This window comes from Pelobates fuscus, chromosome 1 (assembly GCF_036172605.1).
Source record: "Pelobates fuscus isolate aPelFus1 chromosome 1, aPelFus1.pri, whole genome shotgun sequence".
NCBI classification, from domain to species: Eukaryota; Metazoa; Chordata; class Amphibia; order Anura; family Pelobatidae; genus Pelobates; species Pelobates fuscus.
The window spans coordinates 272,530,974-272,545,434 of NC_086317.1; the positions used below are offsets into that span (position 1 = coordinate 272,530,974).

At 39.1% G+C, this 14,461-nt stretch overlaps 1 protein-coding gene across 1 annotated transcript in view; it reads left to right on the plus strand.

Annotated features, from left to right (window-relative positions):
- Positions 1 to 14,461, plus strand: part of CALN1 (calneuron 1) — a 566,516-nt gene that overhangs the window by 245,632 nt on the left and 306,423 nt on the right. The window lies entirely within an intron of this gene.

Here is a 14,461-nt window from a genome sequence, read left to right on the forward strand (position 1 = left end):
AATGCATTTTAACATAAAATAGAAATTTATATACATAAGATTGCGGTCAGGAAAATACATCTTTCTTGAAGCGCCATGTGCATTCAACATTACAAAGGGTACTTAATGGCGTAATTGAACCAAACATGAGTGATCAACCCTTTGTTATCAGTTATGTGTCGTATGCCATGTTTATGTATAAAGCTTACCCTATATGTAGAATCATCTATGCCTGCATGGCAGATTATTTTGAGCTTTGATTGTCGGTTATGCAACGACTCCATCTTAGCCAATTATTATGTGCGATGTCTCTACGTTTGGTCGTAGAGGAGGTTAATGTTTCATGTTTCAAGTATTGTTGTATTTTGTGGTGTAATTGTTTTGGTGTCGGGCAAATCTGTTGCTTCCAGTGGCAGGCAATAAGGTTCCGTGCAGCTAGAATTAGCATAGTTAACAGGTGTTTGTCCTGCGCAGGAACTTGATCAGGAAATAGTAGGAATATAGCGTTGGTGGGTGTGAGTATTTCCTCTAGAAGTCCTAGAGAGTTACCCAGATGTTGGACCTCTGTCCACAGTGGTAAGATAGTAGGACAGTCCCACCAGATGTGACTCATGGTCCCTATCCTATTAGTGCATCGCCAGCATGTTAGTGGGCTATTCGGATAAATCTTATGTAGCTTGTGCGGAGTGAGATACCATCGATACACCAATTTTTTATGTGCCTCTAAGTGTGTATAGCACAATGTTACGCCTTTGAGTGCACCAAGTGACCTCAACCATTGGTCATTAGTGAATTGTGGGTGACCTTCTTTATGCCATTGAATCGCAAAAGCAAAACTTGTCAGAGAAAGATGTTGCTGTAAGGCGGCGTATCCTAGGGATAGAGCCTTGGCCTTGAGTGGTGTTTTGTGGCACCTATTGTACATGGCTATAAGCTCCGTGTTCAGAGTGGCATCATCTTGGATTGGGTTATGTACCATTTCTATAACTATGCTTTTAAGTTGGAGGTACGGGAATATATAGTTTGACGGTAAGGCATATTTGAGTTGGAGATCAGGGAACGGCATTATGGTCCCATGTCGGTATACATCAGTTATATGTAAGATGCCTTTATCTTTCCATTTGTGGAAAAATAACCATGGAGATATGGACTGTAGCGCTGTTATTGGGGCCCACGGGGAAAATTTTGCAGTGTTCGTATGTTTTTTATGGAGGTAATCCCATATCTGGATCGTGAGTTTAGATGTAGGAAGTATCGAGATATTTTTCTCCCTGAGGTGTTTGGGCGTCCATAGTATGTCTACCACTGAGGAGCGTGGGGAGTATCCGTTTTCCATATCTACCCATTGAAATGTATGTAAAGGGGTGTGCAGTTTTATTGCTGCTTCTAGTATCGCAGCTTTGTGATAAAGTGCGATGTTAGGGAGGCCTAACCCCCCCTTGTTTGCCTGAATTTGCAGAAGCACGCATGGGAGGCGTGGTCTCTTGTTATTCCATATGTAGTTGTTTATAAGACGTTGGAGTTGGTTGCTTAGTGATGTGGATAAAGGGAGATGCAGCATCCTAAATACATATAGAAGTTTGGGAAGAACCACCATTTTTACTGCATTAATTTTCCCAAGCCAAGACAACCTCACATCTTTCCATTTGCGTAATATTTGCAGGCAGAGGTGTGGGAGTTGGGAGAAGTTGAGAGTGTTAATTCCTCTAAGTGTGGGTGCAATTTTTACTCCTAAGTACGTAATATGTGTAGTTCTCCAGTCAAATTTGTGTTGCTGTTTTAGCGACTGTACCAACTCGTGCTGCAGCCTAATTGGTAGGGCTTGGGTATTTAATTGGTTTAGTCTATAGTACGAAACTCTGCTATATTCCTCGAGGACAGTTATGAGATAGGTCAGAGATTCATCGGGGTCTGCTAGGGTTATGAAGATGTCATCAGCGAACATAGCCAGTTTAAATTCGTCTGTTCCCACCCGTATCCCTTTAATTTGGGCATGGTTCCTTATTATGTGTGCTAAGGGCTCGAGGGAGAGCACAAATAGTAATGGTGATAATGGGCAACCTTGCCTCGTCCCATTTGTGATGGTGAAGGGACTCGAGACAAAGCCTGCATTTGTGACTCTGGCTGAAGGTTGTTGATACAGTGCCATGATCCCCCCTATAAAAGACGTTGGGAAACCATACTTAAGCAGCACCTGTTCCATGTAATACCAGTTCAGTCTATCGAAGGCCTTCTCCGCGTCCAGCGCTAGGAGAAGACCTTCCAATCGGTTTGTGTCCATATGGGCTAAAATATTTAGATTTTTTCTAGTGTTATCTGACCCTTGCCTCGATTTAATAAATCCTGATTGGTCATTATGTACAATACGTGTTAAGATTCCTTTCAGTCTCTCCGCTATTAGTTTTGCATAAATCTTAGTGTCACAGTTCAAAAGGGATATGGGTCGGAAATTTGGGCATACATCTGCAGGTTTGCCTGGCTTCGGCAATGTGGAGATATGTGCCTGAAGCATCTCCTTTGGCATACATCCATTGGTGTAGCAATGATTTATAAGCAAGGTCATATGTGGGAGTAATGCCTTCGCAAATGTTTGATAGTACAGGTTTGTAAACCCGTCTGGACCCGGAGATTTGTGTGTGGGCAGATTGGTTATCACTGCCGCTACCTCTGATTCTGTGAATTCGCTCGTGATCTTTGCTATTTCCTCGTCTGTGAGAGTAGGTAAGTTCATTTTGGACAGAAAATCTTGAACTTGGGCGGGGGTGGGGACGTGTGTACCCTCTGAGTCTTTGAGATTGTATAACGTACTATAATACTTAGCAAATTCATCCACAATATTTTGCGGATGCAATATTTTCTGTTTGTCGGCTGTCAGGAGGTAGGCTATTTTGGCGTTCGGTGAACGCTCTTTGAGTTTCGCTGCCAGCGTAGCGCCGGATCTATTACCATGCGCAAAAAATTTATGCCGGTATTTGTGTAAAATGTAATTGGTTTTCTCTGTCTCTATATCACTTAGTTGTGTTTGTAGAGATTTAAGAGTTTCGTAGTGGTCTTGTGAAGGGTTTAACTTGTTCGCGTGAGTCAACTCCGTTATTTGTCTTATGAGGTCTGTATATTTAGCAGTTCTCTGTTTATTCCTATAGCTGGCATGTTTAATCAGGTTACCTCTGATTACGGCCTTATGGGCCTGCCAGTTCGTGGCTATGGCGGTCTCTCTTGTGTCATTTAGGTCAAAGAAGGTGTGGATATCTTCTTCAATGCTTTTAACTATGTGTGGGTCGTGTAGTAACGTTTCATTGAGTCTCCATGTGCCTTGACCCTTGTGTGGGAAGTGTTCCTGTATTGTGAGTAGTACAGGTGCATGGTCTGACCATGTCATTATCCCTATCTGTGAGCTGATAATTTTTCGGGTCATAGCAGTGGGTATTAAAAACCTGTCTATTCTGGAGTATGAATTATATACTTGCGAATGAAAAGTAAAATCCTTTTCAGAGGGATGTAATATCCTCCATATGTCTATGAGGCCTGCACCATTTATTGTCTGTCGTATTTGCTGTGTAAGGAGAGTGCGTTTTCGTGAGGTCGTCCGATTTACACTGTGAGTGGAGGTTGTATCGGCAGTGCTGTCAAGAATGAAGTTAGTGTCACCTCCTATGATTAAGTTGTTACAAGTAAATTTATGGGCTAAGGATATGATTTTGGATAGAAAGTCTTTTTGATTGTCATGCGGGCCATATACATTTAGTAGTGTGTATGGGTCCTCATTTATAGTGCAATATAGTAAAAGGAACCTGCCGTCCTTGTCTTTAACTTTTTTCTGGAGCTTAAAGGTAACATCTTTGTGTATCAGAATAGATACGCCTCTTTTTTTCTTTGTGTACCCAGTATGGAACCCTATGGGGAATTGTGTTGATGTGAATTTGGGCATTTTGGCATTAAGGAAGTGGGTTTCTTGAAAAAACGCAATTTGGGCTTTAAACTTAGTAGCCTCAGTCAGAGCCAGTCTCCTTTTATGAGGGGAGTTAAGACCTTTAGCGTTTAGCGAAAATATATTTAGGGTCATCATCTGTGGGCGTTATAAGTTGCTAAAGGTATATTAAAGGGACACTATAGTCACCTGAACAACTTTAGCTTAATGAAGCAGTTTTGGTGTATAGAACATGCCCCTGCAGCCTCACTGCTCAATCCTCTGCCATTTAGGAGTTAAATCCCTTTATTTATGAACCCTAGTCACACTCCCTGCATGTGACTTGCACAGCCTTCCATAATCACTTCCTTTAAAGAGAGCCCTATTTAGGCTTTCTTTATTGCAAGTTCTGTTTAATTAAGATTTTCTTATCCCCTGCTATGTTAATAGCTTGCTAGACCCTGCAAGAGCCTTCTGTATGTGATTAAAGTTCAATTTAGAGATTGAGATACAATTATTTAAGGTAAATTACATCTGTTTGAAAGTGAAACCAGTTTTTTTTTTCATGCAGGCTCTGTCAATCATAGCCAGGGGAAGTGTGGCTAGGGCTGCATAAACAGAAACAAAGTGATTTATATCCTAAATGACAGTGAATTGAGCAGTGAAATTGCAGGGGAATGATCTATACACTAAAACTGCTTTATTTAGCTAAAGTAATTAAGGTGACTATAGTGTTCCTTTAATGCGTCGTTGGAGATTGTGGAGCATACACCCGTCATAGGTCATAGCGTGACTATGTGTTGCCTCTGCATTTATGTTACCTGTCACGCTGGGTATTGTACGAAAAATTCCAAAATTAGCTGTTATATGGTTTTCCCACCATGGGGTATTACTATGAGTATGTTTATAGTGCGTGCAAATCAAGCGTGGTTGATGCGATTGAGCATCGTATTCCGTTCTTACTGCTTGTCGTCTGACTTGGAAGTCTAAAGTCGTATTTGGATACCTCGGGGGGTTCAGGGGGAGGGGGAAGGGTGTAGGTTAAACCAGTGCTCGAAAGCAACTATATACAATATAGTTTGCAGATCTGAAGCGTCTGCCGTCTGTTAGAAATATGCGGCTCTGTAGAGCCAAGTGGGGGGAGGGTATTCGTTATACATGTTTTACCCTACTTTCTCGAGCCCACTATGTTCCCGGACTTAAGTCACTTATCACAACCCTTATTATATCATCAACAGAATATAAAAAATCAAAACATAGATCAACAAAACGATACAATAAATCAATACGATTTCTAAGTGTATATACTGCTATCAAGCAGTTGCATATGCTCACGTATTCTCAGGCGATGTTTGCGAGTATACAGGTTAGCTGTACTGGAGAATACAGGAAATGTCCTTCACTTGTGATTGGATATTGTAAACCAGTCTTTGGATACCATCTTTGGTGGTTGTCGATGAGTCCCGTCTTCTGCGTCCCGTCTTTGTGCAGGTATAGGGAGATTCCATTCTTCGAGAAGATGGAGACCTTCTTGTTCCGTGCGGACTTGATGTTCCACTCCATTCTTCCTTATTATGAGGCGGGTGGGGTACCCCCATTTATATTGGATTCCTGCATTCCGCAGAGCTGCTGTGAAGGGCGTAAATGCCTTGCGCTTCGCCAATGTGGCCGCTGACAGGTCGGTAAACAGCTGAATACCTGCAAATTTTTCTGGTATCGTGCCTGGGTTCCTCGCTGCCCTCATAATTTTTTCTTTGGCCACAAAATAGTGTACCCGTGTTAGCACGTCTCGTGGAGCGGTGGAGGCCAGAAACTTAGGGCGCGGTAGGCGGTGTATCCTGTCTAGATGCAGTTCTTCCTCCTTGAGATCTGGACATAGAGTCTTGAAAAGTTCCGTGGTGAAGTTTTGGAGCTCAGTGGGATTAATCTCTTCCGGTATACCGCGCAGGCGGACATTGTTTCGTCTGTCGCGGTCTTCATGATCCGCTACTTTCGCCGCGAGTGCATTCAGTCTTGTGTCAAATGCTTCATACCCTGAGGCCAGGTTGTTGTGTGCAGCGATTATTTCTTCCGTCTTTTCTTCTAATTGGGAAGTGCGCTCGCATATCGCTTTAATGTCCATGCGGACATCTCTGGCCAATTTAGAAAATTCAGCCTGCAGGTTATTCTGTAGGTCTTGCATCATTCTTTGCATGGCTGTCTCTGATGCCGGCATCGTGGGATCCAGTGAAATTGAGGTACTGTCACTCCGTTCGGAGTAAGCTGTAGGGGAGTTAGGGCCTTCGGCGCCATTTTGAGGCTTACCTCGCGGTGGTGTGAGTGCCGCGATTCGCAGTTCCGCCGGTCGGATTTTCGTTTTTTTTGCCGTGCGGTGTGACATGGTCGGTGTAGAGCTCACCAATGCTGGTATGTGTGGGTCTCTTCTTCGGGTATGCTATTATAATCGCTGTTTTTCGGTTACCCCCGACGGAGCTGATCTCTCACGCGTCCAGTCTCGTGAGTAGCCAGGCCACGCCCCCGAATACATATGTTCTTTTAATTAAAAATGTGTACTTGACAGATCAATAAGACATTTCCAATGTCCATAATTTAATTTATTAAAATAGAACTGTCACTTCTCTTAAAGTGACAGCTCCTGTTTATTTAATTCCAGTAAGTATAAAGTGCACCTACCTTCACAATGCTTATGAGTGCAGGGCTCCGCCATTTCCCCATGATGCATCTGCTCAGGCACAAAGCACCAGAGTTTTTTTAAAAAACTTAATGTGCCAAAAGAGCAATTAAAAAATAATTTCAGGTTAAAAAAAAAAAAAAAAGGATAGCACTTTGTAAGAATACAATGAAGACTTCTAATTAATCGACTACTTCTTTGCCATGCTCTTCTATGTAATTTAGCAATCTCTTTGCAGCGCTTGGAAGAGGCCACCATGAACTGACAGACACAGACACAAGTTGTTCACGGTAACATCTCCAAAAATGTAATTGTATATCACAAGTTATATTGTATTCATTAACAAGACATGCTTTTAGTCTTTATCCAATCAGATAATTATACCAGGTCTTAATGTATAGAGAGAGTAGCAAAAGGTGAGTGAAGAGTTTGGACTTTCCTGCTGTTACTGGGCAGATCAGTAGATAAGGTGCCCAAAAGGTACATTCCCCAGATATTTGAAAACTACAGCTTCAAACATTCTAAAGCATGCTAAAGGCATGCAAAGAATCATGGGAGTTGTAGTTCTACAACATCTGGTGATCTACCTTTTGTGCTCCCCTGATGTAGATATTGCCTTAAATATATTATAAAATAATATGCTTTGTTACTAAATGATCATGTACGTAGGTAACTATTCACTAGATATCAGCTTACGGGCAGGGCCCTCTCTACCTTTTGTATTTGTTTATGTATATTGTACGTTCTCCCCTAATTGTACCTCGCTGCAGAATCTATTGGCACTTTCTAAATACCAGTAATAAATAAATAAACAGAAGTTATTGCAATTCTTTTTTTTATCTGAGGCCACCTGGCAAACATTTTGCCTAAACCTGAAAAATGGGACAAAAAATTACAGTCTGTAATAGTTGTTATGAAAGCAAAGCCACTGGCCATGTGAAATCTGTCATCAATTAACGATTTATTGTATAGAGTCCACGATGTTTAATAATTTCACAAGGTTCCCCTTTATTGATTTAGAGGACTGGTTGGTCATACTTCATCTAAAACCAGTACTTAATTATTCAGTTGTGGTACAGAGATAGTCTCTATCAAAAAATCTGTAAAAGCAGAGGCGAAACCAAAAATAAAGCATATTCTGAAATAAGTGTATAAATTAGGCTTTGTCTGATAAAAGTCAACAACCAAAAAACTACTCCCTGCTTTTTATTTTCTTAAATCTTAAAAATGGTTTTGTCTGCCATCAATTCTGTCGTCAAGATCATCAAAAAGAAAGATATTACTCTGATAGCAATGATGAAAAAAGTGTACTTGATGAAACATTTGAGCTGTTTGGTGGAAAGCGTACAGAGAATAAATCGACTTTTAATATAATAATTTTCCTTCAGAGATTAGCAGATGAATCAATGTGCAAGATGAAAAAGTGATTTAATCATCAATTCTTTGAAATGAATAGTCTATCTTAATAAAAAAAAAAAAAGATTGATGACTAAAACATATCAAGATAATAATTTAACATTGGTTTATGAGTAGCAAAATATTCAAAATTAAAATAGGATGAAAGACATATCAAGTAATTGTAACCCCTTACGTAATACATGCATACAATGACATTTATTCATTATTCATTCAATTTAGTCATTCAAATAAAAAACAAATATTCAGGGCATCAGAACATCACAACATATGACTATGTAGATTCTGAGCTGTGTACATACATTTATAAGGAAATCTTTTTTTTGTTTGTTTTTAAAATGTTAAATAAGACTAAAACGAATCAAATGCATTTAACTTGTATCAGTGCCCAGAGTATTCCTTTAAAGGGACACTATAGGCACCCAGACCACACTGCAATTGTTATATTGCATTCTTAAGACAACCACTTATGGCTGTCTCCGTAACACAACGCTGGGTGTAGCATGAGGACGTTTAGTGTCTTCAAAATGGCCATAAATGCTCTTTTACTTTAGGTGAAATATCAAATTTGTATGTGAAGCAATGTACAAGAGCATAAAACAAACAAATTCAAGAGCAACAAAGTGATCTAGAACCATTCAGTGAAAAAGCAGTGTTTACCTCCACTGGCCCCTCCTCAGAAGACTGCTAGAGTTGCTTCCAGGGACAGTGCTGCACAATGAGCAGCACTGCCATGCAGTGTCTCCACCCTATGAATGGAGACACTGAACTTTCCTCATGGAGATGCATTGATTCAGTGTATCGCTATGAGAAGGTGCTGATTGGCCAGGGCTGTGCTTGGCTTGTGCTGGCTCTGCCTCTGATTTGCCTCCTTGATAGTCTAAGCCAATCCTATGGGAAAACAGTCTGATTGCCTTTTGTTCAACACGTCTGATGATGTCAGCCAAGCGGGCAGATCAGGGACATAGACAGCAGCAGCAGACTGCAATAAAAGTAAAAAGTATTTTGTATATATTTAGGGGGGCAAAGGGAGGCAGCGGGCTAGATGGTGGTTTAACCCTATAGGGTCAGGAATACAAATTTGTGTTTCTGACCCTATAGTGTTCCTTTAATGATAATTTTAATGAAGGGTAAATTCACTCAATATGTTTGGTGACATTTATTTATGGAGATATGTAGATATGAGAATATGTAGTTTGAAGACTGAAGCTTACTATAAATACATATTTGCTTGTATTACTCATTTCCTTGAAAATATAATCTTTTTTTAAAGGACTTGTTAACATATAGTATATAACTAACCAATCAAATGTTTTGTACTGGAAATCTCTTAGTGTCTGTTAGATTCCCCATAATCTTTCTTTTAACATTTTCCTTCCTACCTCAAGATCTTCCATTTGTCATATCCAGGACCACTTTTCTTCTTTGGTCTCCATCCCTTATATATCCTCTCTACCATTCTCTTCCTCAATCTCCATCTGCATCCAGACTTCAGGCACTTACTTATTCCTGCAGTCACTGACACTATGCCAGTCATCCAGTCACAACTGTGGGGATATTTATGGGATAAAAATAGTAAACAGTTGAGAATTGCCCACTATTTCAATTCTCTAGATCCCAAAGATCGTTATCATGTAAGTGAAATGTATTCCATATAAATAAAATCACAATTTGTTATAAAAATAGATACAATTTATTGTGACAATTTAAATAATAATAATATGTAACATGCATGATAATAATCAATGAATATTTAGTATAACATGGTATGCAATACAATGGCAATACACATTCCAATGGTTAACACAGCAATTGTCAAGACAAGAATTATGAGGGACTTCACTGAGAAAGAAAGTCTCCTTTCACACAGCGCAGCAGCGAAAGGCCCTAAAACTTTGGCTAGCAGTTAACTAATAACACTTTCAATGCTGGCTAGATCCTGGGCATATAATACCTATTCTCATGTAATTTTAATTAAATTAACATTTAAACCCGCTCATTAATCATTTCCTGGAACCATCGAATAAGAGTAATCTACCATATTCTATCAGCCAAATTTTAATTTGCCTAAAAAGATATCTTGTCTTAATTTAGAGCAAATCAATACACCTGGATAAAAACAATGGTATGCTTACATGTGATAATATCACCTAATATATATAGTTATTCTTAATTCCACCTGCAGAATGGAATGTTTATAACTATATATTCTTTAGTTAACTAAGATTTCTAAATATCAAAATCTTACTGTGATTTATCCAGTCATATATCATGCTATTAGAAAATTTTTCATTAATTTAGATTAATTAAATAAAACCAGCATATTTACCAGTTAAGTAGATATTCTCATCAGATGCTTTTAGATAGTCCCAGGGACTTGAATGCGTGTATGAGTGATTGCATGGAAGTATGCAAATGTTGCTTCAGAGTGAATGTCTGTTATAGGCCTCTCTGCATGTCCGAATCTGGAAGCCCAAACTCCAACTGACTCTTCTCTGACTCCTTGCTCTCTCCTCCCTGACTCCTTGTTTCCTTACTTCCTCACTTAGCCTATGATCCTGATTTTTAAAGGGCCAGACTTTCTGTTCGTCATTACTTGATAAGCCAATAGGAAATTGAAGGTGGGGTCACCCTGCATATAGCAATTTAAGTATTTGGTCCACAGAGGGCAGTATCACCTCACTAAACTTTCCTATCCAGGAAACAGTTAACTTTTCCTGATGACGATTTTGACGTAATTTGGCTTATATATATGGTTGCCATAACTTAAGTTTTACTTGTCAGTTCAAAGCGTTTCTCTGGGTTTTGTCCAGACAGTGTGTCGACAATCCCTCCTGTAATTTCTAAAATGATAGTTGTAAACTAAAATTGACCCCTAACTTACAATGGAAATCTTGTAAAATTTAGAAAGTAAAATTAATTACTAAGTCTTATCTGGTCACTGGTGTCTGGCTTTCTTGTGTGAAGCTAACATTAAGAAGAGTATTCCATCCCCCTTCTCTGTTAGACTCATTGTATCACTTGGTTTGTTTATATAATACATTCCTTAGCTCCAGTTAAGTGGTTAGTGTTACAGAAAGGATAGAAATTTCATGTATCTTTGTTAGCCTGAAAATCCAAAATGGAGTCTGCTCTGTTCTGAGTGACTCTGGCAATATACACTTTTAATTTCTATCATAGCACAAAATGTCTGCTGATATAAATATCCTGACACAACCCTCACTCACACTGTTCAAATATAACATAAATTCATAATAGACAGTGTGCATAAATATGAAATGTATGTCACTGAATGAGTATGTGAACAAAGACATGTTTGTAAGTTCGACTTACCTTCTTGTGTTGTCCATACCTGATTGATTAACTGTTTTCTAAACATTTTACTGCCTCAGGTCACATTAGCGAATCACTTTATAAGTCTTGAAACTTCAAACAAGAACTTAATTTACGTAAAAGCAGGGATGTGTCTACCGCGAGGAAAACAAGGCATTTGCAAATACCTTGTTTGCCTCATTTTATGGGAGCCCAAGAGCTGGCCGGCTGGCCACCTTTGGGCTCCCCCGGGCGGGCAGGCAGCAAGGGAGCACTTTCCCCTGAGTTCTCTCTGCTCAGCTCCCTCGCGCAACCTGCAATAATGCGGCGCGGAAGGGAGCTGAGCAGAGAGAACTCAGGGGAAGATGCTCCTTCGCCACCCTGCTGCCTGCATGTCTGGCCACCTCCCTGCCTAGCAGCCCCACTGGACCCCTGGTGAAATATCCACCCAGCTATCCCAAAAGCAGGGAGGCTGGGTGGATTTCAATTTAAAATAATAATAATAATAATAATAATTGTGAGTGGGGGAAATGTGTGTGTGTGTGTGTGTGTGTGTCTGTCAATGAGTGAGTGTGTGTGTGTGTCTGTCAATGAGTGTGTGTGTGTGTCTGTCAGTGAGTGTGTGTGTGTCTGTCAGTGAATGTGTGTGTGTGTGTGTGTGTGCGTCAGTGAGTGTGTGCGTCTGTCAGTGAGTCTGTCAGTAAGTGTGTCCGAGTAAGTGTGCATCTGTCTATCAGTGTGTCAAATCAGTGAGTGTGTGCATCTGTCTGTGAGTGTGTGCATCTGTCTGTGAGTGTGTGCGTCTGTCTGTGAGTGTGCGTCTGTCTGTGAGTGTGCGTCTGTCTGTGAGTGAGCGTCTGTCTGTGAGTGAGTGTCTGTCTGTGAGTGAGCGTCTGTCAGTCAAAGTGCGGCCTTGACAGGAAGGGGTGGGGCAAATTTAAATTAGGGGAGAGGGGGGTGCCTGAGCACCGTCCTGCCTAGGGCAGCACAGATCCTAAATACGCCATTGCGTATAAGTGGACTGGGTACACCAGTTTTCCAACTGTGACATGTGCAAGTAAATTACTACAGTAAATTTCAGATTTTTTTTACGTTTTCTGTATTCTTTTTGAAGCTCAAATCTTTTTTTATGAGTCACATTTTTATAGCAGCAACTATTAAATTGACCCTATTGAATTTATTATATAATTATAAAAAATATAGTATTAACTTGAAAGATGTATAGTAATAAGTTATAGATAGCAGAATAAGTTCTGCATAAAATGAAAATTGGTATAATCTATAAACTTTTAATATTCATTATTTTCTTTGTTTTTCAAGCTCATTAAATCCTATGTACACTTGTCTTGTAAGAAATGTAGAATCAGCTTACTATTTATCCAAAGCTTTTCTCTAAAGCAGTAGAATACAAGCTTCATTATATTTTGGTAAGACCTCGCATGTCCTTTGCTAATTAGACTCTTGAATAATTACAAGCCATACTATAATGACACAATTGTTTTGGGGAATACATCTGGGTATTTTTTTTTTTTAAAGTTTGACATTAATTATGCTAATGATGCTTTGCTTATAAAGATATTATTTCAAATCTATATTTTGCCCTGTTTTACGATTGTTTGAGGCAGATGTCCTAATTACTTTGAGCTATGCTTTACAGTTGCTAGCCATCCCTAAAAGTTAGTACTTTTAATTACTAAGTTCAAAACAGTTAATTGGCCTATAAAGGGCAGTGTTTAGGGCATAGTTATGCCATTTGCTTGAAAACTCCATATGTCGATTCTGAATTAATGCTAAGTAATTAAAAATGAATGGTCATAATAATTATTACTATTTTGCATTTGCTAAGTTACAGCTTAATTCACAGTGTTTTACAAATGAAGGCAATACAGTATATACATAAAAATAAAAAGAGTGATCCGGTACATCTGAAGTCCTAAATAAGCCATGGCCTCTCTCTGTGATGAGTGCCATCTTTATTTTGTACCATTATACCATACATTTATACATATACAGTATACTGCTACCAAAGGAATAACAACAGAGCTCAAAGACCAATGATAAACCTTAATGTGTTGATTTCCAATGCTATACATACTAATACAAAGGGAGTAGAGAACCTGTAGAGCAGGAATGAAGTTAAAAATATAAAAAAATAGTGAGCATAAAAAATGCAAATTCATAAAATCTCTAATCTATGCTTGCAATTACACATGATTCTTCATATAGTAGGCAGCTGGTAAGAGATTTTGAAATCTAATATTCCAAGGTTGAAAATTAGGATGTTAAGATAATATATACAGAATTGTCAATTTTGGAAATACATGAAGAATGTGCATTTCTTACTAGTTCTGTTGCTCAAATGGCCTCACTTTTTTGTAAAATGCCTCAATATTGATCTGCACACACACACAATGTGCAATCTCAACTCTGTCAAGGTTAGCTAAAATCACAAATCTCAAACAGAATATGATAGAATATGACATAGACTAGCATTGATGTGTTAAGCCCAACACAATGTCAAAGTACCCCAATATCTGTGGTTCCTACCAAATTTTTTAAAACTCACTGTTATATGCATGAGCAGGCATGACCATCATAGGTGAATTAAGATTTTACAGGGGTCTAGGCAGGCCCAAGACTACATTTTGTGACCTCTTCTAAAACCAGCTCTATATCACCATTATGTCAAATTCTAAAATCTAATGTATTCTATAAATGACATTGTGACACCAAATATTTGATTGAATTCAGAATGTTACATAAATCTATCTTTAGAAACCCCACACATTCTTTATTAAAGCCAAGTCAAGCTGCATTATCATAAAGTATAAAATTGGAGGGGTTGTTTTTCTCTTGCTATTACAATGGATTCGGGGCTATCAATAAAACAATGTCAAAATTATACCTGGGGCTTTTGAGGACCTCACGTGGGGCTCCAATCCCTTTCAGCCTCTCCAGAAGTGCCCCTTGGTCTCCTTTAGTTTATATGCTTCTCAGCAGGTTTGCTACAATGCACCTGGTTGTGAAGACTGATATTATGAGCCAACAAACCTTATAAATACAGATTTTTGAAAATGTTGACACAATTTTCGCCACTATGGTGTTTTCTTCACTTCCAGTATTCTGTAGAAAACAATGCTGATATTATATGAAACATAGGATGCATAGTTAGCATG